Source organism: Notamacropus eugenii, chromosome 7, assembly GCF_028372415.1.
Source record: "Notamacropus eugenii isolate mMacEug1 chromosome 7, mMacEug1.pri_v2, whole genome shotgun sequence".
NCBI classification, from domain to species: domain Eukaryota; kingdom Metazoa; phylum Chordata; class Mammalia; order Diprotodontia; family Macropodidae; genus Notamacropus; species Notamacropus eugenii.
The window spans coordinates 118,490,456-118,513,371 of NC_092878.1; positions in this window are offsets into that span (position 1 = coordinate 118,490,456).

Sequence of the window (22,916 nt, forward strand, 5' to 3'; positions counted from 1 at the left end):
TTGTCAGAGAAAACGACATGAACACAAAGCAACACTAAAATAATGAGAAGCATCAAGGGACACTTGATAGAGAGCCAGCCTTGAAAGGAAGCCCCAAGTTCAAGTTTCATCTCTGATACATACACACACATACACACATACATGTAGATTTATATATATATATATATATGCATATATATATATATATATATATATATATATATCAGCTATGAGATAGTAGGCAAGTCACTTAACATCTTTAGGTAACTGAGAAGATGTCATAGAGAAAGTGATCTTCACAGATGTTTTAAATTTTATTTAATATTTTTCCTAATTAGATGTAAAATAATTTTAACATTCTTTTTCTTCAAAATTTGAGCTTCAAATTCTCTCCTTCCTCCTCCTTCCCCATCATTGAGAAGGCAAACAATTTGATATAGGTTATACATGTGTAGTCATGCAAAATGTATTTCCACATTAGTCCTGTTGTAAAAGAAAACATAAAACATTTCCATGTAAATCATTCTGTGAAAGAAAACACAGACAAAAAAAAAAAAAAAGAAAAGTAAAGAAAAAATATCTTTGATTTATATCCAGGCTCTACAAGTTCTTTCTTTGGAGATGAAAAGCACCTTTCATCATAAATCCTACAGAATTGTTTTGGATCATTGTATTGCTGAAAATATCTGAGTTATTCATAGTAAACCGTCATACACCATTGCTGTTTCTATGTACAATGTTCTCTTGGTTCTGCTTATCTCACTTTGCAGCAGTTTATGTAAGTCCAGGTTTTTCTGAGAGCATCCTGCTCATAATTTCTTAAAGTACAATAGTATTCCATCATAATCATATACAACTTGTTCAGTCATTCCCCAATTGATGGACATTCTCTCAGTTTCCAATTTTTTGCCACCACTAAAAGAATTACTATAAATATTTTTGTCCGCATATATCTTTTTCTTTTTTTAAAAAATCTCTTGGATATAGATCTAAAAGTGCCATTACTTGGTGAAAGGGTAGGCATGGTTTTATAGCACTTTGGGCATAGCTACAAATGACTCTCTAGAATGTTTGAATCAGTATACAATTTTACTAATAGAACAGTAGTGTTTTAATTTCCCTGCATTCACCCAGTATTTGTCATTTCCCTTTTCTGTCAGAGTAGCCAATCTGACAAGTGTGAGGTAGTAGCTCTGAGGTTTTTTTTAATTTTCATTTTTCTTATCCATAGCGATTTGGTACATTTTTATAGGACTATAGATAACTTGATTACTTTATTTAAAAACGGCCTGTTTATATCCATTGATCATTTATCAATTGAGGAATGGCTCATTTCTATAAATTTGACTCAGTTTTCTGTTTGAGAAGTGGACTCTTTAACAGGGAAACTCAATGTAAATTTTTGTTTCACGATAAGGATTATCAACTACGTATTTCCTTTCATTCTGTTTTCCTCTGTTTAACCTACTCTCTTTCCCCTTTTATTCTGTTCATTCTCAAAAGTACCTCTCCCAAATATCCCTCTCTTCTGTCATCTCTTTCCCCCTTCTCTTTCCCCCTTCCCTTTCTATTTTCCTGTATGGTAAGATAGATTTGCACATGCAAATGAGTGTGTATATTATTTCCCCATTGAGCCAGTTCTCTAGAGTAGTATTCATGTATTTGTCTCCTTGCTTCCCCCATTTTCCCCTCCTCTGTAACATCTCTTTCAGGTCTCTTTTATGTCAGAAATGTATCCCATTGGCTCTTCCAAGGTGGTATGATCAGGGGGGAGGTGTTTGCTGGTCTCCTGTATGGTTCACTGTACACTTGTAAATGGCTACAAGTATTCTTTTCAATCCTGGAACTGTGACCAGGGTCCCTGTTCCCTTATGGCCACAACTTCTGCTCTACTAGTGCTCCTCCTCACATTGGGACTAAGACCTAAGACTGAAACTCTGATCCATGTATAGACAATGCAAGAGTCCTGCCCCTAGCACCAACAAAAGAACCCCTGTAAATCAACTTCTGACCCTTTGCCTGATCCTCTTACCATCTACGGGCTGAGATGTATGGAACTGCCACTGTTGCTACTGATTCAGTCACCCCAAAGCCTGCTTCTGTTTTGCTGAGGCTTGGTCTGTGCTGGCATAGCCTATGTTGGACTTCACTCCTCTCTCATTCTAGTGCAACAGAACTTTCCTGCTAACTTTCTAAGTTGTCTTTGACTGTAAAATTGTTTCACTTCATCTTTTTGTGGGTTCTGCTGCTCTACAACTTGTTTAAGGTCATTATTTAAAGGTATTTGGAGGAGTTTGAGGCAGAGCTCAGGTGAATGTCCCTACATTTACTCCACCATCTTGGTTTCACCTCAAGTATGTTTTCTCATCTGGTAGTTCCCAGTACCACAATAATGTTCACAGTATTGAAATAGTTCATAATAATGAAATCACAGATCCAGTCCCTATCACTGTCTTTAACAACAACACAAACTACCATTTGCACTAGACTGTTGAGTACCTGTAGCCTGGGGATAGGTTTTTGCAAAGGATTCAAACATATGTTAGAAAAGGCATAAACTGCTCATTCTGCTTCACAGTCTTTTGAACTTAATGAATAATTCAAGTAGAATAAAAGTTGATATGATAGAAAAGATATCCATGTATCTGTCCATCTTTTTATCTCATTAAATTGCCTCACTATATCTAGAATCATAGATTTACAGGTAGAAGGAATCGCAGAGTCCAATCTTCTGATTCACATGTGGGGAAACTAAGGCCAAATGAAGTTAAATGACTTGTTTGGGGTTACACATGTAGTAAGCAGCCAAGTCAGAATTCGAACCAGGTCCCTTGACTCCAAATCCATGCTCTTCTAGTTTCTGTCTCCTCCATTATCTTTTGATCATCCTATTGCCTTCTTTTTTTCTCTTCCTTGACTTTCTTCATGTAATCTCTTCCTCTCTTATTTTTGTAACCCACTATTAATCTTGTTTCTTTAAATTTTCATGATTTCACCTTATTTCACAATATAAATCTCATCAGAAAAATAGTCTAAAAATCCAAGTATCTCACATTCTACTCATTCTTATATCAAGCAAGCCCCATTGGTGGTGGACCCTGAGCAGATGAGGGAAGAGATTCTTTTTTTTTCAATGACCTCAGGACTCTGGGGGGGTTAAGCTTAATTAATTAAGCCCAAATATTTCTAATAAAAGAACCATTCTGTCTCTTGCTAGTCATCCTTCATAACTTTAATAAATTGTAATTACCAAGCTAACTTAATTAGTTGAGGATTTACTGTTATAGAAGTGAGACATTAAAATCCTCTACATTAGATAAACTTGCTTTTCAATGAGATGTGGAGAGTGGGGAATATGCCCTAATTGTGCATTAGAAGTAGAGAAGTTGAGCGGAATATTTTGAAAGGCATTCAGAACATTTTGCCTAGACAATATTTAGTGTTTTCCTTGAGATTACAGATCTGTTTTCAGCTCCCACATTCTCTAGGACAACCTCCTGAGGCCAGATGAGGAGTAAGTTTTATTACCCATCAGGGTCTACTCATCCTTTCATCTTTGTAAGTTAGATAAATTGTGTTCTCTACAGCTTACTATCTGTGGCTTTTTTTCATATAAGTCCCAAAGCTCTCTTTACTCTGCCTAGGCATTTAAAAAATTCCATGACATTTTCCAGAAGAATTGAGCCTTTACCATAAGCCTTCCTTGGCCAACCTTACAGTGGTAGAAATTAAAATCTTGGGAAAGTTGAAAATTTTGTTTCTCCCATTATTGACACAAGTCCCTTAGGCACAACTCCTTAACAAGAATAACATCTAATATTATTTGTATTGCTGTGAATTTTTCAAAATGATTTCTCATTATCTTGATAATAACCTTTCTCTCAGGACTTCACGTAGAATTTCTATATGTATTTCTCTAATGCTCTCAGCTTGTTTTACTGTGTTTGCAATTACATGTAATTTTGTCTTCTCTTATTAGTTGACTATATATTACAAGGATTGAATCACATCTAAATACTGTATCTCTCCTTAGACCTGGCTTCAAATGGCATTGTATCTTTCCTGAACCTGGCCTTGAATGGTGTCCTATACATAGTAGGCTCTTAATAAGTGGTATTTGAATAGAAGTTCCTATTGAACTTGTTGGGAAGAGTCGGGAAATTGTCCTCTATGGGAATGTAAGCTGAGAATCAGAGAACATAAGTATTATGAACATACTTGTTCAAGGCTCTTCTAATCCAGTGTTCATGCCACTGGATCTCACTGTCATTCTACATTGTCCAAATAATAATAAATAATTTTATATATATATAAGATTGTGGAAACATGAAAGGCAAATGTTTTAAAATACATGTAAGGCAAGTTATTTAAAGATGATAACAATAACCACAATTTGCAGAAAAAGAAATAGAAATTTATAGTAGCATAATAGAGACTTGTCCCAGGATGTCACCATTTCTATCAAAATTACATGGAAATAGATGAGAATTATATCAATATTATCATTAATTATAATAAAATGATGTTTATAATAATATGAGGTGTTACATGTAGTATCTAAAGTGTTGGTCCTGGGAATCAGGAAGACCTGAGTTTAAATCTAGTCTCAGAGACTTAGTTGTGGGACTCTAGGTGAGTCACTTAATATCTACCTACCTCAGTTCCCTCAACTGTATAATGGGGTCATGATAGCATCTACTTTCCACAGTTGTGATATTTGTAAAACACTTAGCATTTTGCCTGGCATATAGTACATGCTCAATAAATGCTTTTTCTCTTTTCTTAAGAGACTTGCCCATGGTTACATATGTCAGAAATCCCACAGGTAAGATTTCATCCAATAATTTTCTCCTTTCAAAGGCAGTACTGTATCCACTAGATCATGCTGAAACCCAAACCAATCAGAATATAGATAAAGAAAGGTGAAAAAAGTCTTTGGCAAATAGGTTATAGGAAGTGGCAGTAGTAAGTGAACAACAACTAAAAGTTCACGAAAATAGGAGAGGATTCCTCATCAGATCACTGAACAGAGACAAAAGGAGAACCACTGGCCAAAGAAAAAATAATTCAAAAACTAAACAAGACAAAACAAAACAAGAAAAAACAAATAAAAAAACAAACAAAAACTCTTGTATCCAATGATTCCCTCAGGTACAAAAGGTGTTCAGGCTCAAATAAAGAAGGTTGTTCTCTAGATTGTTTAATGCTAATTCTATGATATAGGGATCAAAAAAGAAATTGCCTCCCATATAAAACACTGCATAATTTTAGCATATATCAGCGCATTAGATTTCTAGATTAAGAATATCATTTATCTATCTACCTATCTATCTACCTATCTATCTATCTATCTATCTGTCTGTCTGTCTGTCTGTCTGTCTGTCTGTCTGTCTGCCTGCTTATCTGTGTGTAAGAGTAGTTGTTGCCTTGGACTCCTCTTTTCAGCATTTGAAAGACCTTTGGTAGCCCCCCTACCCCAGCCTTTTGCAAGACACCTTGTGAATTGATTGTGTTGCCCCAATCAGGTGTCTCCTCTAAATAACACTTGGTCCAATCTGGCTGTTTTGCTTCTCTTTGTTTTCTTTGATACTAGTTGTACCTTCTCTCGAAAAAAAAATCTAGGACTGAATTTTAGGGTCTAATTCTGGTAGCTACACTGTCCTTGAGGTTAAAAGTTTCTTATAAAATTGTGGGAAAAAAAAACAGAAACAAGCTTGTCAATTTTAATTTGAATAGAGTCCTGCCTTAATGAGACACACACAGTAGGTGCTGCATAAATGCTCATTCCTTTCTCTTCTTCCCTCTCCCTTATAGCTGGTAGAGCAGAAGAACTTAATTATGTTGGTTTAAGTATTGATGACTTTATGATATTGATCTGTAAGTGAATACAGTTCAATCCGATAAATGCTTATTAGTCCCTACTATGTTCATGTCATTGTTGTACACCCTTTAGGAACATAACAAAGCGTCTGCAACCAAAGAGCTATAAAAGTATCAATTGATATATCTAAAATCAGGCGCAAAAAAAAAAAAAAAAAAACTAAAAAAGAAAACTCATATGAGTTCCAAGGGCAGGGGAAGAAACCTTACGGAAAACCAACTACCCTAAAGGGCATTTTAAAAGAGGGTACTATAGTCACCTAGCTATCCCATGACCTCATTAACAGATAAGCTCTATGTAACCAACATTTTCTAAGAAATCAGAGCATTTCTATCCCTTTCTATTTACAGATAATTAACCCACATGCTCTGGAATGTTATATTTACAAAGAGTTCCATAGGCTGTTCTAGTGATTATTTTACAAGTACCACAGTTCTGCCTTAATTGTAAGCACCTTGAGGCCAAGTTCTGTATCTTGTTTAGTGTCTCTCTGTATTCCCAGCACTGCTTATCAAGGTTATTGGCATGTAGTCGACACTCAGTAAATATTTGCTAAATGAATGCCTTCATTGAGGGCATGACATGTGAAGGAAACCTCAGGGACAGAAAAGTGCCATAAAATATCATTATAAGTTAAGACACCACTGGTGTACTGCCATATTCTAAATTCTGGAAACTGTCGTCATCTTTACCTCTCCCTCATTAATGGTTTTCAAGTCAGCATTCTGAAGATTTCTCCCTGGAAAAACATCCAAATTTTATTTATTGGGAAGAAAGTATTTCCTGGACAGAAATTTGTTCTGCAGCCAATCTTGTTGGGACATATACACTCCAAAATAAAAGGTACTTGGAGTACTTTGTAGTTTTTGTGATAGTAAAGTATAGGAGGACTTTGATTGAGATACATTACTAGGAAAAACAAAACCTTGTGGATAACCATGTATAAGCTTTCAGTTATAAAAAGAAGTATATGTCTGTGTTAGTCTTCTGGAACTAAATGAAAAAGCTCATCCAAGCACTAGAGAAGGACACAAGGCAAAAAATCAAAAACATTTTTAATGAACTTTCTTAGAAAGACAATTATGGAGAGAAATTTTAGCTCAATCAGTGGAAGAAAAAAGTCAACACAGTATATGATATTTAAATGTGTATTTAAATGTGTGTGTGTGTGTTTGTGTGTGTGTGTGTGTGTGTGTGTGTGTGTGTTAAAGGTGGAGACAATAAGAGGAAAGGTGAAAAGTATTCAAAAACACTTATTGCCAACTTTCAGAAAAAAGGTGCACGGGGATATTTCAGTCATCATAAGATATTCATTTATACAATATTTAGCCCTCGTATGAAAGCATGATCTCAGGTTTAAATTCATCTTCATCAATCATGAATAACCTAATGACGACTGGAAGGTAGCCCCCTTAAATAAATCTGGTTAATTATTTTATCCTGATTAATATTAAGCAGTGTTTTTCATCAGGGAAAGCCTCAATCCTCCTACTTCCCTAGAGATTCTAAAAATACAGTCAAATATTTGAAAGATAAAATGACATTAAAACATGCCAGATATATCTCAAAAAACTTCCGTACTGTATCTCCTCAGTCTATAAGTCAAAAGATGATTTTTTTGTCTGGCATCGCTATAACCTCCATCTGGAATCTGAAAATTAAGCTGCTTTTTTCTCTTGCATCACCATTAGTCATGCAGATTTTATAACTAGAAGTTGGCCAACAATGTAAGACAAAATAAAATTCAGTACTCTCTCTCGGACCTTTAATTCTTCTTCACTAGAGGCTTTGATGACTTTATGTCTCTCAATCCTTTAAATTTTGTTTTCTTCATCTGTGATACCCTTTCTGTCTATTTCTGCTTGTGTTTATTTTAATATAATGCTCTGGTCCTATTTTTATGGCTTGTCATATTTCCTAAAAAAATTACTAAGAATTCAACAAGCATTTACTAAGCTCTTATTATGTGCCAGGCGTTGTGCTAAGTACTGGACATTCAAAGAAAGGCAAGGCAGTTTCTACATTCAAGAAGGTCACATTGGTTCCATATGATCTCTGGGACCTTAAGCATATTTTTTCATCTCACTGAGTCTCAGTTTCCTCATTTTCTAAATCAGGATTGTTAACTTTCTTTTTTACACGCCTATATCCATCTGGTGAAGTCTACGGAGCTCTTCTAAGATGTTTGATACTTATATTCATAATTGAAAGAAATTATAATTTTCAGATTGAGGATAATTAAAATAAAAATGCAATTTGATTTTCCATCCAAGTTCACTGTCCTCCTGAAATCTATCCATGGACTTCTTTGGAAGGAGTTCAGTGTACATCAGGCTAAGAACCTGTATTCTAAAGTCACTTTTAGTTCTAAATTATGTTATTCTATGATTTTCTGCTTACGTTGACTTGATTTCTTTGGTCTATAGCTCATTTCTTGGCTTCTGCCGTCAGTATTCTTAAATAACATACATTGTACAATACATAAAATATACTTAAATATGTAAAATATGTATAAATATCACACAGCATGCAAACAATCCAATGAATGTAAGGCCAAATTTAATTTCACATATTGCCATGTTATATCTTATAAGCATGATGGAAATAGCACTGTATTTAAAGTTAGAACATTTACTTTTAAGTCCTGACTCCCACACTGTCTGTGCAACCACAAACAAGTAGCTTCTCTGAATTAGAGTTCCTAATCTTTAAAGTAGGGATTAAAAGACTTTTACTACTTATCCAACAGGATTGTTGCTGGGAAAAGCACTTTATAAAGCATTACATGAATATTAGACAAGCAGATAGAAGACATAGGTACAAGTCTTGTCCCTGACACTTACTGACTATTTGACCAGGAGCAAGTCGCTTAATCCGTTAGTGCCCTCAGTACCCCCAGTGACTCCTACAATCCTGGAACATAGTAGGCTCTTCATACATGCTTGCTATTTGGTTGTTGACTGGTCCTTATCCTTGCAATAGCTCTCCAAGAGGGCAAGTTTTAATATCCTCACTTCACTGGAGAGGAAGCTGAAAGGGAAGGCAAAGGGAAGGAAACAAACATTTATTAATCACCTACTATGAGTTGAAGCCCATTTCAGTCATGTCAGACCTTCATCACCCCATGAAACTTTGTCCATGGGGTTTCTTGGCAAAGATATTGGATTGGTTTGCCATTTCCTTCTCCAGTGAAGTATAGAGATGTTCATTCATTATAGGATCATAATTGTTTTACATTCATTTTAAAATTTTAAGTTCTAATTTTTTTCTCTCCTTTCTGCCCCCCTCCCACCCGCTGAGAAGGTAAATGATATAATGTTCATTATACATATGAAGTCTCACAAAACATATTTCCATAAGAGAATGTTGTGAAAAAAGGAAGAAAAGGTGATAAAATATGCTTTAATCTGTACTGAGTTCACCAGTTCTTTCTCTAGAGATGGATAGTCTTTTCATCATGACTCCTTTGGAACTGTTGTGGATCATTGTATTGAACAGGATAGCTAAGTCTTTCATAGTTATCATTACAATATTCCAGGATTTAGAGCTAGAACCAACCTTATAGACCTTATATCCAATACAATTCTGCTTTGTCCTTTTCCTAATGTGGGAAGGCTCCATAAGTATATTGCCAAGACCAAAAGGCAAGCCTACTTTCTCCCAGCTTCAAAGATGTGAGATGGCAGTATAGGTTCCATTTTTTTTTTTGTCTCTGACTGAAATATCAAAGAATAATTGAAATTCTGGAATTGAAGGAGACCTCAGCGGACATATAATCTGATTCATGCTTTGGAAAGAATCTACACTATGTCTAACAAGTATGACTTCATCTACTCTGTACCTGAAAACCTCCAACTGGGGACAACCCATTCATCCAGAGACATTATATCCCACTTTTGGAGAGATCAAATTGTTGCAAATTTTTTTGCTAACTTCCACTCTAAATTTGTTCCTTTGCAACTTCCATTTAGCTCTGCCCCCTGGAATCAGAGGACAAGTCTAGCCATGTTTCACTATGACAATCTTTATACTTGAAGACAAAAATTGTGATTCCTTTCCCCCAGCCCCATAAGCCTTCTCTCTTAAAGGCTAAACATAACCTAGTTCTTTTAGAGATCTTTCCCATTCTGGCTGTCCTCCCCTAAATACTTCCCAGTTTATTGAACTTTTCTTAAACTATAGTATAGCCAGAACTGCACATGGAACTCTAGACATGGTATGACTAGGACAGAATCAAGAGAGAGACTTCTTTGTTGCTGGACTCTTTTAATGGAACCTCAAAATGTATGAGCTGGTTGGGCTTCCAAGCTATACTCTTGAGTCATGTTTGCAGTTCACCTGTATCTTCCTCCCCCTATCCCCGCTGATCTCTTCTTGCAAATTGGTAGCCACTAAGTTCACACAATAATGTATTTGTGAAGGTTGTTTTAAACCTAAGCATAAGATTTCGTATTTATCTGTATTGAATTACATTTTATTAGATTTAGTCCAATACTGCCAAGACCTTTCTATATCTTGACTCTGTTATCCCATGTGTTAGCTATTTCTGACAGCTTTGTGAAGCCTGGGAATGTGATGAGACAGTTATCTATGCTTTATATATGTCATTGATAACAATAATGATAAAGGGTCAAACACATATTCATTGACCACTAACTTTTTATCAAACACTCCATCTTCTGAATTTGTGTGATATCCCTGTTCCTTACTTCTCTAATTCTTCCCTTCCTTGAGAGAGTTCACAACATATAGCTTCTCTCTCTCTCTCTTAATTTCTCTCTCTCTCTCTCTCTCTCTCTCTCTCTCTCTCTCTCTCTCTCTCTCTCTCTCTCCCTCTCATACACACATTTATCAGTAAAGTTTGGAGCAAGGCCTTCTGCTAAGAAGGTGAGGGAACTGGAAGGTGTGAGAAGCTTTAGGAAGGAAGTGGAGTTTTGACATAGCCAGAGTGGATGGTATGAGGGAGAACTGTTTGGGAAGGAGGAAAAGGATTGCCTGGCTTCAATGAGATCCAATTAAGGCTAGATATCATAATGACAGTGTATAGGAGGCAAAACTAGCTTTGTGGCTTGATTTCTTCTAGCTCTGCTCAACTGATTGTGAGTAAGAATCTAAGTGACTGATGTTAGGAGTAAGCCTGGGCTGAACTTGGAGACTGATTTATAGCTATTTTATTTGTGTGTTTTCCCCCATATTTACCAATTTGAAGCTCTGAGAATGTTTTTTTTGTTCAGTAATATTTCAAGATATTCCACTTCCCCCAATCTACCTTCATCCCTCCCTCCTTGACACATATCAATGATGTGATCAGCAATGTGGCCAGTGATGGGACTCAGGAAGTTCTTTAAGACACTAAATTATAGAAAAGTTGACAGGTATTAGTGAAAAAATTGTTTATTTTTTATTTGAAAATAACCAATAGCAATGAAATTACAGATCTTGTCCTTACCCAAAAGCATTTTGTTAATAAAAAGGCAGCCAATATATGAAGAAAATATTTTAATTGCTCTCTCAACACATAATGAATGGGATTCATAAATCTATCTACAGGATTACCATTGATTTGTGCTGGAACAGCTCTTTGAGATCATCTACTCTACATAATCACCTTACAGTAGAGTAGATTGAGGCTCAGAGTAGTTTAGTGACTCTACTAGTGCCATAAAGATTGTGAAAAAGCATTGTCATTAAGGATATACTCTATGGGAATTCCATTCATTATAAAACATGAAAAAAATACAATTTTCCTCCCTTCCTTCCTTTATCCATTCCTTTTTTCTTCTGACAAGTTTTCTTTCCTTCTTTCTTCCTTTCCTTTTTTCTTTTCCACTCACCTTCCTTTCCTTGTTCTTTCCCTCTTTTCTTTAATTTTTTTCTTCCCTCCCTCTCTCCATTCCTTCCATCTTCCCTCCTTCAGTATTTTCTTTCCTTCCATCTTCCTTCATCTCTCCCTCCTTTCTTTCCTTCTTTCTTCTCTCCCTTTGTTTTTTTCTTTCCTTCCTCTGTCCTTTCTTCCCTTCCTTTCTCTCCTCCTTTTACTCACCCTCCATTCTTCTTTCCTTCTTTATTTCCTTCCTCTTCTCCATTTTCCCTTCTTCCCTTCCTCTGTCCTCCATCTCTCCCTTCCTTCCTTCCTTCCTTCCTTCCTTCCTTCCTTCCTTCCTTCCTTCCTTCCTTCCTTCCTTCCTTCTCTTCCTCCCTCTTTCTCTCCCTTCCCTTTCTTCTTTCCACTCTTCCTTCCTTTCTTTTATTCATTCCTTTCCTCCCTTAAGCTATCTCTATTTATTATCTTCCTTTCCAAAAATCTAATGGGGAAAAAGAGATGTTCAGACTAAAAGTAAAATCATACAACTTGATAGATTTAACACTGGAACAGATCTTAGAGGTCATATAGTCCAAACTTAGAATTTCACAAATGAAGAAACTGAGATCCAGGTAAGTAAATTGAGTTAAAGTCATATGGATAGTAATCGGCATCTCTATAAAAGATCTGTTTTATGTACATTCATAGCAAATGCCAGAGTAATGATTAAGCTTCTTTTCACCCATTAATTTTGAGCTTTTATTGCCAAAATAATCAATGATCAAAAGGAAACCTCCACATTACATTTAATATCACAGGAACATAGATATAGAAATAGAAGGAATTTTAGATGTAAAATTCTAGCATCACCTCCTAATTTTCCAAGTGATGAAACTGAAGACTTAGTGCACACAGACAATAAGAGGAAGAACCAGAAAATTCAAACCTAGTTCTTTTAATCCCAAACCTATTTCACTCTCCACAGCACCATATTTGTTGGTTGGTATATATTAGGTTATTACTGTGCAATGTAGACACAACTGAGAGACATTAACATACCACCACCGTGACTGCATGACTTGGAGAAGGATAACTTTCAATTTTCTCGATGTGGCTTTTCTTGATCACTGTACATATGACCTGTGAAGATAGCATTCCCAATTCTAAGTCACAGAAATGGGAAAGAGCTAAATACTATCAATGCTTTTTCTCTCTCTACACTTTGCTACTTAGAAAGAACTATAAGGTTTTGCTAAGTGTTGAAAAATAGCTTTCATTATCATCTACTAAACAATTTACTTCATGCTTCCTTATTTTTCTCCCCACTCAGTTGGATTTCCTTCCTCAGATGGGGTTGTTGATATGAAATATGTGTTTTCAGCTAACTATTTTTCTGTTGAGAGAACATTCCCATAACTCATACGGTGATGAGTCAACTTTCCACAGATTTCCCCAAAATGTTGCTGTAGAGAAAGAGAGGTAGGAGAGAAAGACAAAGAGGGAGATAGAGATGGAGTGAGAAAGAAAAAAGAGAGACAGATGGAGAAGAGGTGGACAGATATAGAGACAGACTGAGAGATTATGTATAGAGTCAGAGAGATGGAGAGAGACAAGGAGAGAGAGGCATGAGAAAAAGGAAAGGAAAACAGAATGGGGAAAAAAATCAACAGAGAGTGAGAGAAAAGATGCATACAGAGACAGATACGGGTAGAGGACAGCATGAGATGTAATGAAAGGGAAGGGAGAGGGGAGAGAGAGAGAGAGAGAGAGAGAGAGAGAGAGAGAGAGAGAGAGAGAGAGAGAGAGAGAGAGAGAGAGAGAGAAGCTTGAAAAATTCACTTTCTCTAAGGACAATTTTTCAGAAACTTATAATGACTGACAAAAAGGATTGTAATGGATGATATCTTTCAACCCTAACTCTAGTAGGCACAACCCTAAATGCTACAATTCATCACTTGACAGACTCTGCTGTCCTTTAAAGTTCTACTAAAGTCTTTGAAGCTGAAATAGCCTGCAGCAAAGGACTTTCAAGAAAACCTTCTGATAGGCACCACTAAACCACAGGGAATTCTCTTATCAAAGAAACATTTTGCTTTATGTTCCAGAGAGTGAATATAACTAATTCATAGTTTGTGATAATGTGTATGTAATTTATAAGAGATTAGAAGTCTGTCTTTATCGTGGACTGAAGCACAAAGATTTTTTCCATTCTTGAGCCCAGAAATATAATTCGTTTCCAGGAGTGGGGGCTAGATAAGAGGGTTGTATGGTGTAGTAGAATGAGCACAAGATTTGGAGTGAAGAAAACCTGGGTTCCAATTCAGGCTCAGACTCTTACTGGTGGTATGACTCCAGGCAAACCTCAATATCTCTGAGTTTCAGTTTCTTCTCCTGCAAAAGGGAAAACAAACATTACAAGGATATTGTGAGAATTGAATGAGATAATAGAGGCAAAGTGTTTTTTAAACCTAATGTCATTGTTCAATCATTTCAGTCATATATGGCTGAGTCTTCCTGACCCCATTTTGGGCTTTTCTTGGCAAAGATGCTGAAGTGGTTTGCCATTTCCTTCTCCAGCTCATGTTACAGGTAAGAAAAGTGAGGTAAAGATGGTTAAGTGACTTAACCAGGGTCACTCAGCTAGCAAGTGTCAGGCCAGATTCGAACTCAGGAAGATGAATCCATACCTAGCATTCTATCCACTGTGCCACCTAGATTGCTTCAAACCTTACATAAAGGTTAGGATTTTTTATTATCATTATATATTTCATACCATTTAAAAATTTTATTAACATTTTTTGCTTTGACTGGACCCTTCACAGACCCCCTATGTTATTCCCACCCTCACTCAAGTCCATACCCAGAAGACAGTTAACTTAACAATGATATAATTCTGATTGATCATATATGACCAATTTTTTCTTTTGTAATCTTCTCATTGGACTGACGGTATCAATACTGTTGATCTGAAATGTTGTCTTTGCATTTTCCTCTTCTTGTACTGTTATTTTCGCTCTGCTAGCTATGCTGTAAATCACTTCATTTGAGTCTCCTCTTGTGTTACTTTGTATTATTCCTATTTGTCATTCTTTGTAGAATAATAATATTCCTTCAAATCCATAAAGTACAATTTGCTCACCTGTTGACATCTCCTTACTCCATGTATTTTCATTTGCCATCCTCCTTAGCTATAACTCTCAGATTTTTTCCTCCTGACTTTTTTGTCTTCCTTTAAGTCCTAGCAAAAATCCTATCATCTACAAGAGTCCTTTTCTAATTCCCCTTCAATCTCTTTTCTCTGTTGATTATCTCCAGGTTGTCTTGTATCTGTTTTTCATACTCATTTGTTTGTTTATTGTTTGCCTCATTCAAATGTAAACTCCTTGAAAGCTAGAGACATCTTTTGCTTCTACTGTGTCTCAAGTCCTTACCAAGGAACCTAGCACATAGTTGGCACTTACTAAGCTCTTGTTGAATGACTGAAGACCTAGAGTCAAGGTAACTTCCACTAATTTAGGTGGCAGCACATTTTGGAAAGCTTTTATTGTCATGAATTTCCCCTGCATCAGGTCCAAATCTGCCTTTCTATGTTATTTTCATTCATTGCTCACATACCAAGCAGATCAAGCTGACTTACTTTTCCATTTGTTAGTCTTTCCAATAATTTAAGCCAACTTTTATGTCTCCTTTAAATCTTTTCTTCCTCAGGCTAAATATCTCCATCTCCTTAAGAAGATTCTTGTATATCTTGGTCTGCACGTTGCTCACCATCCTGGTCATTTTTTTCTCCCCCTAGTCAACTTTCTTCCTAAATGATGACTTCCAAAACAGAACACAGTAACCCAATTGTGACTTGGCCATGCAAGAATGCCATGTGACTATCCACTTCAACTGATAGTGTGTTGTTATTTGTCCTTTGTTTTCAAAGAGGTCCAATGACATCATGATGTTGTTGTCAGGGTAGAGTGTGTTCAGCTGTGGCTGATCAGTGAAATAGTAGATGATGAGTGATTTCTTGACTTGTGTGTGAATTGGATTTAAGTGAAATAGAGTCATGCAAAGTTGTTAGTCTCACTGTCTTTTCCAGAGTCATCAAACAAAAGTGGCAAGACAAAAGTCAGAACATTGAGTGATAGCCTGGAATGCAGAGGAGGACTTTGGCATCTCTAATTTCTAACTAAGCATCTGCTTCAGTTGCCTTCATGATCATCGGAAAAAATTGTTCTCTCTGCCATTCTACCAGAGGAACTCTTCAGATGCTTGAGGTAAGACATACTTGTAATTGATTAATGGGGTTGAGGCCTCTTGGTCACCCTCAACCAGGTTTAGCCCACTTGCCAACATGGTTTTACTGGGGTGTGCCCACTGCACATGCTATAGCTTCTTGGAGTCATAGTTGAGAGTTGGGTGATTGATTAGACACCAAAAGTAGATGAGTAGCCCTGAAAAGGACTTGGCAAATTCTCACACCAGAGATACTAGACCTTCCTAAACACCCCATGAAATATATGGAAAAAATCCTTTATGGAAGTACTGCTTACTGGCTGTGTGATCTTAGGCCAATCTTAACGTCTCTGAGCCTCAGGTTCTTTATCTTTAATATGAAGGATTAAGACAGGATGACTATTAAGGTCACTTATAGGTCAAAACATATGATATTTGAACAATGAAAAAACATATAATATAATAGGAAGTAGGTATACATAGTGTAGTAGATAGAATTTTGAATTTGAATTCAAGAAGAACCAAGTTTGATTTCTATCTGAGACATTTACTATCTACCATCTATCTATGCATCTATCTGTCTGTCTGTCTGTTTGTGTATCTCTCTTTATATATAATATATATGTATTATATATGTAAATATATAGAGAGAGACAGACAGAGAGACAGAGACAGAGACTATGTACTGAATTCACCATGAGAGAAGTTTCTTCTTTTGTAAATTAAAGATAACAATAATGACTATATCAGTGGGTTTTTGTCAAGTCAGCAAGTCATATAGCATTTCCAAGATGCCTATGTGCCAGGCACTACATTAAGCCATGAGGATACAAGGAAAGGCAAGCATAAAAACAAAACAAAATAGCAAAAAACTAAAACAAAGCAGCTTCTGCTTTCAATAAATTCACATTGTATTGGTCGGAATAACATGAAAACAATGATGTGCAAACAATACATGCAGAATAAAGTTGAGACAAATTGTCAGCATCAAATGAAATAACGCTTCTAAAGCACTTTGCAAACCTTAAAGTGCAGTAATTGTGTTACTATTATCTCATCGTGGACAAAAATCATAAAGTGTGAGAAGGCTTGAATGAGTTTCAATCTGTCCCAGTAATAAAAAAGTCTCCCCATCAATAAGATCATTCATTCACTGCAGTATTGTGTCATATATCTGTCACAAACTCTGTTTTCTCATCTTACTGGTAGTTGTGCCTTTTTGTTTAAGAAGAAAACGTAGCAAGTTGACGAATATTTTACATGAACTAGCTAAATAGAAAGGTATGCCTTTAACAGTATGACCCATAGACAATCACCCCCCAAAAGAAAAATTAGTTTAATTGGTAATAGCAGTAACAATTTGTTTATTTACGATATAATTATTGTCAGTTGCTTAAATCTTAACCATTTAAAATTTAAAAAAGCATATATTCCATAAGGATTCTATAATAGAATTTTCAAAGATGTTCATTCATTTGAAGGCATTCACCAAAATCATCAAAGCATATTATGACTATTTACACAGGTCTGAGACACAGTAAACATTTAATAACTGTTTATGGCATGAATGAATGAATGAATAATTAATTAATTAATGGGTTGATGATCCATTATTTCATTGTTGTGAGTACTGCTTTCACCGGGAAAGATTACTGCCCCCATCTTTCTTTTCTTTTGTATTTCTTATGCATTCCCTTAAATTTCCCATAGGTGACCCACATATTTTATAGCTCCAGTGCAGTGTTGTACTATCCATCTTATTATATCTTGATCTCAATACATGACCAGGCTACCTCCTTTTCTGATCATACAAGTACTCAATAATGTCTTCTAAGCTACTTATTAAACATACTGTATTATTGGTAATATGTTTCAATGTACTTCTACATGCCATATGTCTTTCCTTTGCCCTTATGGTAACCTGGAGTCATGATTCTTCTGAAATCTTCGTGTTCCATGATTTACAGCTACGTAGAACTCCAAGGAGAATATTGAGGGGGAAGGAGCAGCTTGGGATATTGCAAAGCATTGTTCAATTTTCCAAATGCAATCCAGGTCCCTCTTATTCTATCATGGACACAGAACATTATATGTTTATATTGTATATGTATTAATTGACTGACTTAATGGCTGCCCTATCCCATGGCGTGTCACTATTCGGGCAATATGCATTATTTATCCAATTTTTATCCACATTTTTGCTATATATATATATATATATATATATATATATATATATATATATATATATATATATATATATATATATATATATATATATATATATATATATATATGTATGTATGTATGTATGTATATTGCCAGGCCAACCATTTCTGAATGGGTATGGATCTCATTGTGGGGCCCCTGCAGTATTCTGTGGCTTGATGGAACCATCATAATGTTATTCACAAATGGGAACATCTGGAGACATTTACCATTTGTAGGGAATCCCTTTTTCCATTTCTACGTTGTACCAGATCTTCTCTATAATGGAAATGAACAACTCTGGTGAGAGCATTTCTTCTCTCTGTTATATGTACATTTAATATTGAGAATCAGAGGATCAATAAGTAAAACTATCCTTATGATGGCACTGTATCTATAAATACATCTTATAGAATTTTAGCACAAGTTTGGAAAGCATCTTGTTGAAAGAAAACATTTTGTTCTAACAAGTCACGTTTGTTATTTATCATTGTCATTAATGTTTAGAAATAAACACAAATAGTGATACTTTGTATTGTCTACATCTCAAGCAGTTGTACAATTGTGTGGATTAGTTGCTTTGGAAAACTACTTGCGAAAACTTGCTTAGTTTCCTCTTTTTTTTCTGTCAAAGATTTCCTAGATAATACCTGAACCATCCCAATAAAGTTTTATAGAGATTAGAGGCCAGGCATTTGGTTTAGTATTTGCTAAGTAAGGTGCTCAATAGCCTTTTAGTAATAATATAATCTGTTACCTTTTTTAAATTCCTTGAGAATCTTTCCCTCTTTGAAATATTTTGAAAATGGGTTTCAAAATGGCTATGAAGTTGTTTCATCTCTAAAAATTTTCTGATTAGGTTTAGTCCTTCTTTCTTACTTTAAGTTCCATTTCTAAGTTCTCATGTAGCATGTTGCTTATTAAGGGAGGTAGGGAACAATTGATCAGCATAGAGACTCAAACTAAAGTGTCTCATTTCAAAATTACTCATTTCTATGTATAATGCCAGGTCAACCACTTCTGAACGGTTCAGTTTCATCAATACATGGTCCTAGGGTCATTTGTCTTAATTTAATCAATCCTTCCATAGCTTCATTTTCCATCCATCCATCCATCCATCCACCCATAAATAAAGAAAACAAGTAAAGAACAAGCATTTATTAAGTACTTAATGTGTGCCACACATTGTTCTAGGAGCTGGGAAGAGTATAGCAAAAAATGTCCACTTTTAGAGAGCTGACATTCCCTCTACCACTTTGTGTTATATGATACTCCTGCACATGCTCTTTTATCCTATGGCTCAGTAATGTCTTACAAATGAGCTTGTATCCTAAACTAATATTGGCCCTTGTTGCTATGTCTCTTCCTATGTTGCTTGCTGGTTGAAGTAGTTTCTGAGCTCTTTTGGCCTCCTTATTGTGGTGACTTTTACATAGATATACTGGCTTTAAAAAAGGATAATAATCTGAGTCAGTATATTTAATTCCCCACCTTTTATTTTCCAGGATGAATAGCCTGTTAAAATAGGTTGGATTATTCTTTTTTTAATTCTGTAACGCCTCATTCCCCACCCTCACGGCCTCCTTGAATTTGATATCCTTATGAGCCACTATTTAAGCCCATATCAAAATAAAAAGACAACGAAATTTACCACATGGTCCAATCAAAATACAATAAAAAACTAATTGTATAGATACATTGGCTACCTCAGAAACTTATGTTGTTAATAGGATTATTTAGGTATCCTGTATTATTTTAACTTACATAAATTCCATAATAACATATCCAACATGCCATAATTTTGAAGAATATACTTTACCTGCCAAAGTGTAGAAAAACTGAGAAGACAATACAACCCTTCCAAATGCCTTTGTGAACAGGGTGCTCTATAATTACTGCAGGGTTCATTTATTTGGTTTAGGAAACCTGTCACTCAGAAAACAAAGTAAGGACTATTCATTTTTAAACTGAAGTGAATTGAAATTAGTTTATTCTTCAAAAATTCAATGCTTTGTGATTACTGATGATAATCTGAGGTCACCTAAAGTTAGGTTTAGGAATCACTTTGGGGGAGGGGAGATGGAATTCTTTTGCATTTTTATAATTGTATCCAGCAGAGGGCAGCACCTTGCACAAGTACTTCTGATGATTATACACTGCAGTATTCAGATCTTAAGTCATGCTCGGGCTCCCTCTGCTGTCCTTTTAGATTTCAGATTAGGAAAAATAGAAGAAAAAAAGGAAGATCCTTAACCCCCCAAACAACCCAGATTTGTGCATTAATAGTCTATGGATTACTGAGGCAAAGATGGCTACATACAAACATATGGGATTTCCAAAATAAAGAAGATACTAAAATTTTCATCCAATTTTCGCACTGACAAATCAATGTGGGAGAATAGGTAAAGTCACTAGTCAAAGTTGCTAGTTCTAGTTCTCAAATTAATTGAGGAACTTTGAGAAGTGATCACCTATTGGGGCTTCAGTATCTCCATCAGTAATTTCAGATAGGGTGAGTGAATGAGAATGTCCTTAGTTTCTTTCGTTACCCAAGTTAAATTACACTTTAAACCTAAAAAAAAAAAAAAGTTCATATAAAATAAGACTTGGATGAAAAAAAATCTATAAATACATATCAATGAAAAACATTTATAAAAAAATACCAATGAAAATTCCTTGTATTTGAGTATGAGAATTTTTTATTGGATTTTATTGGACCTTGCCTCTTTATTGGACGATTTTATTGGACCTTGCCTCTTATTAGAATGGTATGAGTCACAAATGGACACAGGCTGGTTCTCCAAACACAGAGGCCTTCAGGATTTAGGCAGGTAACCAGATAATGAAGGCAGAAGGATTTTGTAGCTTGAATTACTCAGATAATGATCTCTGTCCTCCACTTTCTGTGAATGTGGACACAAACTCTGTGCTGTCTGCAATTATACTTGATCAAAGTTACTCATTCTATTGTTTCTATTGTCAGTTCTAATGAAACCAAAGCATCTAGGGTTTTAGCAAGATCTCAAAGTGGGTCTTTTTAATCTAATATAACCAATATGAATTAGACTATGTCTATTCACATGAAAAACGATGTAGAATGTTGAGTCAATTATCTAGATAATTAAAAGCAAAAAAATCCCCCCCAACAAATAAATACACAATAGTCAGAACATAAATTCTGAACACTCAGAATATTCAGATCACAGAAACAGACACAATTTTTATTGAATTAATTAGACCTGAAAATAATCTTAGGACTCATCAAGTACAAACCAACTCTTTTTTACAGATGAGTTAGTTGAAGCCCATAAATCTTTACCAACTTTGTCCTTTTTGCTCAAAGTTTCACTTTATCATTTAATATTTAATCTTTAATCATCTACTCATTAATAATCTACTTTAGAAATCACACCCTCTGACTTCTCATTTAGTGTATTTCCCCATTTTCTTCTATTTGAACAATTTTTTTCTTCTTTGGCTTTAATTGTTAACTCAATACCTAAACTTACCACTTCATTTTATATGTGAAGTGAGTATGAATACACATACATCAATGGATGTGAATGAGAAAACACCATTAAGGTTACTGAAATATCCTCTACTTCAATTTCAAATAAACAACCTAACTGTTTACCTCACACACTTAGCCAAGCTTGCTTCAAGGATATTCATGAACATTAATCAATGAAGCTATGTTTGTATGTCTGAAGTCTTGCATTTTTTTTTTCCATCAGGAAGCCAATCCTAAGTCACAATCTCACATGAAAATACAGAAATAGTTTAAATGTGAAAATATAACAACTGTTGTAAATGATAATGAATGCTATCAATAAATGAAGTAGGAAAACTTGAAGGCAAAACTAATCTGTTGAAAGGTTCAGTAACTGTTTCTCAAACACAATATGAATTCATAACATGAATATTATTGTACACTAAGTACCTTTCATTTACACCTCCTAAGTAAGAAATAAAAAAATAAACACGGGATGAGATGATTTGAATGACAAAAAATGATGAAGTAACAATTTTGTGTAGATGTATATGAAATGTTGAACAGATCAAAAGGACCTGTAATTAACTATCAGCTCTGATATTTATTATTTCTGTGTCCTTGGGCAGAGACACTTAAGTCCCTGGGTCTCAGTTTCCTTACTTGTATATTGAGGCAGTTGGCCTAAGTGGCCTCAGAAGTTTCTTCCATCTCTAGATGCAAGTACAATCTTATGAGTCTAGAAAACAGTCTCAAGACATGAATAGGATGATAAAAAAAAAAAATATGCTGCCACATACTTTGGCATTTTTTTTTTTAAAACACTATGGTGAATTAAGTGCTTAATTTTGTTAGAATTAGGCTACTTGGATGCAGTTTTAATGGAATTTTATTGTAGAAATTCCCAAAATTACCTATTTGAGGGAGGGGAAAATGCACACACACACACATACGCAATGCAGCAATATCACAGTAGCAGTATGGTTCTACCTTGGAAGTGTCAGCAAAATTTACATCAAAATTATATTTTGGCATGTTTATGTGCATTTTCTTCTTTCTCTTAGTATTAAGAAAGTGACTCGAAATCACAGACTTTACTGCGACTAATCCCCCAAGTCTGGCCCAGCATTTTAATCTGTATCACCTGCCTAGACCCGCCTGTGGTCTCCAAATATGGGGGAAAAAAAAGAAAGCTAAAATCTGGCAAAAAATGTTTATTTTTTTTAAAATGTCAACACATTTACTAGTAGATTTAATATGAAAGCATTTTTTAACATGGGCATTGATCCATATCTTTATCTATATCATCTACATCTATACTTATATCTATA